Here is a 5,536-nt window from a genome sequence, read left to right as displayed (position 1 = left end):
AAATCAATGCTGAAAACTAAAAATATGAAATAAATAATTTTTTAAAAAGCAGAGTTGTCCAAATTGAAAAGGAGGTCCAAAAGCTCACCAAAGAAAATAATTGCTTAGAAATTAGGATGGAAGAAATGGAAACTAATGACTCTATGAGAAATCAAAAAATTATTAAAAAAACAAAAAGAATGAAAAAAATAGAAAACAATGTTAAATATCTCATTGGAAAAACCACTAACATAGAAAATAGATCCAGGAGAGATGATTTGAAAATTATTGGACTAACTGAAAGCCATGACCAAAAAAAAGAGCCTAGACATCATCTTTCAAGAAATTATCAATTAAAACTGCCCTAATATTCTAGAACCAGAGGGTAAAGTAGAAATAGAATCTACTGATCATTTCACGAGAGAGATCCCAAAAGGAAAACTCCCAGTAACATTATGGCCAAATTCCAGAGTTCCTAGGTCAATGAGAAAATATTGCAAGTGTCCATAAAGAAACAATTCAAGTATTGTGGAAACACAACCAGCATAACACAAGATTTAGCAATTTCTATATTAGGGGATCAGGGGACTTAGAATATGATATTCTGGAGGTCAAAGGAGTTAGGATTAAAACCAAGAATCACCTCCTCAGCAAAACTGAGTATAATCCTTCAGAGGAAATACATTCTTGACAAAAAGACCAGAGCTGAATAGAAAATTTGACTTTCAAATGTAAGACTCAAGAGAAGTATGAAAAGGTAAACAGGAAAGAGATATCATAAGGGACTCATTAAAGTTGAACTGTTTACATTCCTACATGGAAACATGATATTTGTAACTCAAGAGAACTTTCTCGGTATTAGGGTGGTTGGAGGTTATATTTATCGACAGAGGGCATAGGGTAAGTTGAATATGAAGGGATATCTAAAAAGTAAAATTAAGGGGTGAGAGTAATGTACTCAGAGAAGAAGAAAGGCAGAGGTAGAATGAATATTTCACATAAGAGGGGCAAGAAAAACTTTTACAGTGGCGAGGAAGAAGGGGGAGGTGAGAGTGAATCAGTGAACCTTACTCTCATCAGATTTGGCTTAAGGAGAAAATAATATACATACTCAATTGGTTATGGAAATCTAACTTACCCTACATGAAAGTAAGAGAGAAGGAGATAAGAGAGGGGAAGATGATAGAAGGAAGGGAAGATTGAGGGAGGGATTAATCAGAAGCAAACACTTTTGAGGGAGGACATGGTCAAAGGAGAGAGTAGAATAAATGGGAGGAGTGGGATAGGATGAAGGGAAATAAAGTTAGCCTTTCACAACATGACTATTATGGAAGTGTTTTGTATGACCACATGTGTATAACCTATATTGAATTGCTTGTCTTCTCAACAAGGAAGGGTGGGGAGGCATGAAAGGAGAGAATTTGAAACTCAAAGTTTTAAAAATGAATGTTAAACTTGTTTTTACTTGAAACTGGGAAATAAGATATACAGGCAATGGGATATAGAAATCTATCTTGCTGTACAGGAAAATAGAAGGGGAGGTGGGATAAAAGAAAGGGAGGATGTGGAGGGCAGATCGGGGAAGGGGTAATCAGAATGCATGCTGTTTTGGAGAGGGGGAAGGGAGAGATGGGGAGAAAATTTGGAACTCAACATCTTGTAGAAACGAATATTTAAAACTGAAACTAATTTAATTAATAAAACTTTTTTTAAAAGGAGGCATATCTTTTTAAGACATAACAGATGTGTTTGAACAAGGCACTAATATTTAACTGCCATGTCAACTGGAGGGACAATAATTACCTCCCCTACTATAGATCTGTCCTCTGAGCTTTGGAGTTTCAGTTGAATTTTCTAAGTTGTTTATTCAATTGCGAACAATTAGATGTTTGCTTATAGTCTGTTAACATTCAAATGCTTCTTTCTGTATGTGAGCTCTGTGACCCTGGGCAAGTCACTTAACCCTGTTTACCTCAGTTCCTCATCTATAAAATGAGCTGGAGAAGGAAATGGCAAACCATTCCAGTATCTTTGCCAGGGAAACTCCAAATGGGGTCACTAAGACTTGGACATGACTGAAATGACTGAACAACAACAATATGTATGAAATGCCAAATAAGTATTCAGAAAAATGGGCTACTTGCTGAAAAATATGTAACCATCTGGTACTCAGCCTGGGAATGAGCTAGTAACATTTTCTACTTTGAAATTTTGCCACTGTTGGATGTTCATATTAATTCAGTGTCACATTTTTAAAGATATGTTGTAATGTGTGTAAAGATGTGTTGTAATGTGTTTAAGAGAAGAAATGATCAAGCTCTTTTATCATTTAAAAATGTATTTACCAGTATCTGACTCTAAACGTCCTCCCCGCTTCATTTAAAAGTAAAGAAGCATTAATTTGTAAGCTCCCTGTAGTATTGGTAAAGCTTATCATTTCTAAGGATCCTACAAAATACAGCTAAACAGGCAGCAGTGAGGTACAGTGGAAAGAATTAACACTGACACTGAAGCCAGAGGACCAGGATTTACATCCCACCTCTGCTGCTTATTAACTGTGTGACCTTGAAAAACTCATTTCACTTCTTGAACCTACTTTCTTCATCTATGACAAAAGAAGGGGATTGAAAAGTATGGCCATCAAGATCTCTTCCATGTTTAGATCTATAATCCCAGTTTTCTGTGATTTGTGTCAACGCATGCATATTTTTTTCACTTAGATTGGGTTAACTAATATATTGTCTAGAGAGGATGCATGGCCAGCAGAAATAACTAGCAGTCATTTATTTCCATTGGAAACAACAACGGCAACAGCAAAACCAAAGATAGCTCATTTAGATAATTCTTAATAGTTGGCCAGGAGACTGTGCATGTTGGATTTCTTAATCCTCACAACATCCCTATGAGTGACATAGATACAGCTAATAGTGAAAAACTTACTCTTTAGCTATCTCCTATCATAAAATACTACTTTATACATTTTCTACCTATTTTCCTTATTATTTACATCTTTTTTTTCAAAGTAAAGCATCCCTTGTTGTTGTTTGTCTTCAGTTCTAGAAGAGGACCAATTACATGGGTAGGGTGATGTCTTGATTTGCATTTGAAATGGATTTAAGTGAGGCAGAGGGCTGCAAAGTCATCAGCCTCACTCTCACCTACGGAGTCATTAAAGTCCTGTGATAAGACAAAAGTCAAAATGACTCTAGATATAACACCACTAGCAATATTGCTTGAACCTTAGCTAGGGGAAGCAGCAGGATGAAAATCAACCACATGGAGTAAGAAACAGGTTGGTATGCAGCAAAGGGGTTTGGATGTAGAATAAAAGACCTGCAGTTTGTAATTTAATTTGGGCAAGATATTTTTGCTTTTTTTAAGCCTCATTTTTTCATCAAAAATGATAGATACCCAATACTTCCAACTAAGCCTGTGACAATTCCCTGAGGGATAGCCTGTGACACAGTAGTCTGAGCTATTGTAAATGGATGTGAATCCTGATTTGTTGAGAGATCTTGGAGTGAGGGAGACTTCTCCCCATTTTTGGAGACTGTTAGAGAGACAAAGTGTGAACTGTTAAATGACAGACTGGAGTCCTCTCCATTCCTGCATAAAAATAGATATGTCAGCTGTTACTTTGTCTCTGATTTTCACTGCTTCTAGCACTAGAGATGGTAGACTCCACCTATCTCTCATCCCATTCTGCCATCCTCCTTTCCTAGGTTAAGCTTATACTTTTGTCTTTCTCACAAGTTAAGGAGTTTATTTATTCTGGTGTGTTCTACCAAGTATCCTAATCTATTTAATTTCTCTAATATCTATTTTTTTTTTACTTTGATACACAGTTTCATAGATATTAATGATGGTCTTTTCTGTAGCTAGCATTTGGTAAGAGAGGATTGAGCAGGTGATAATGAGCTAAATATTTAATGCATGGTAGATAGATGCAGTTCTAAACTGACACCTTTATAGGAGATAGAGTGATGGAGAAGTCATCTAGCCCAGGAAGTTCTAGCTCCTTTCTGTTTTTTTCTCCTGATGATGTAGGCAGGGCATGCTACCAAATGTCCAAAAAGGAGAAAATTGCATTGTCTTTTAGAAACAGAAAAGGCCAGATAACCCAATCAGATCAGATAACTATCCTTGTCACATTAGGCCAGTCGTATATTAATTACACACCCATGTATTTACATTCTATAGATAAATAGGTAACTTATTAAGCACTTACTATATACCAGGCCTTTGGCTATGTATTAGGTATGTAAGTGCAAAGAAGCAAGATAGACTCTGAGCATAAGGAACTTATATCTAAAGGAGAATATGTCATAATGAAAGAAATTAGAAAGGAGGTACTCTAGTTTGAAGATAGCTGAGAAGTGGCATGGAGGCATTATTCTGTGAAAGAGATAACCTATCCTTGTCCCAGAAGTGGAGTTCAAAGTTGTAGTGGGGGGTGGGGATAAGGAAGTTTAAGCAACCAGGTGAGTATCTGTCCAAGACAGGAATTTAGATAATAATAGTTGTATTATCTACTACACAAGATTGTTGTGAAGATAAAATGAGATTATTGATGAGACTTCCTCATAAACTACAAGGATATATAAAATGTGAGAACAGGATGAGGGATGAAGAAAGAGGGAAGAGAGAGGATAGGAGGGGAAGAGGGGGAAAAGAGGGACGAGGGGAAGGCTGAAGGATGACACTGAAGTTACCATCTTGAAAAGACCATAAAATTAGGACATGATAGTAGAGACAATTTCTTATCTCAGGCACTAATTACTATATAACCTTGCTATAGTCACTTAACTCCTTGTCATCAGTATTCTCACTTTTAACACGAAGGAGCCACGTTAAATGATTATCAGGATTCCTTTGAGTTCTGAAGTTCTTTCACCCTCTAAAGCCTTTTCATTAGCTCTGTCTGGGTTATATCCACAAATTTGACAATGACAGGTCAAATTGTATTTCTAATTGGAGTGTTATATCCCTTACCACAAAAGCACATTAATCAAAATAATACTGTTGGAAAAATGGAAGAAATACTACTTTCCATTTTACAAAGAAACTGAGGTTCAGAGAAATGGTGACATGTGACTACAGACAAACAGCTAGGAAGTAAACTTTGATATATGGATATGAAATCAAGGTTTCAGATTACAAGTTCTTTCCCCCTTTATACCATACATTTTGTCTGCTCATGCAAATGAGCCCCCTTCTTCTGTTTCTCAATGAATGACAACCCATACCACATAGCAATCAGGCTTGGGAATTATCTAGTCATTGGAGAATTATGTCAGTAGTTATGATTGGCTCTGCTATAAAGAAGGTAGGGTGATTTTAACTTAGTTTCATGTAAAAGTGTGGGCATCTGTGACACCCCATGACATTTTCATCATCTGTATATGATTCTATATAAAGGGACTACAGCCATTTCAGTTTCTTCCATAATCATAATAGACATTTCTCCCTAGATTATAAATAGGAAAATACATTCTGTATGTAAACCTGCTTCCTTTTGAAAATAAATTTGCTGAGGTCATAGATACAAACATCTTCA

Source organism: Trichosurus vulpecula, chromosome 1 (assembly GCF_011100635.1).
Source record: "Trichosurus vulpecula isolate mTriVul1 chromosome 1, mTriVul1.pri, whole genome shotgun sequence".
NCBI lineage: Eukaryota > Metazoa > Chordata > Mammalia > Diprotodontia > Phalangeridae > Trichosurus > Trichosurus vulpecula.
This window is presented reverse-complemented; position numbering follows the sequence as displayed.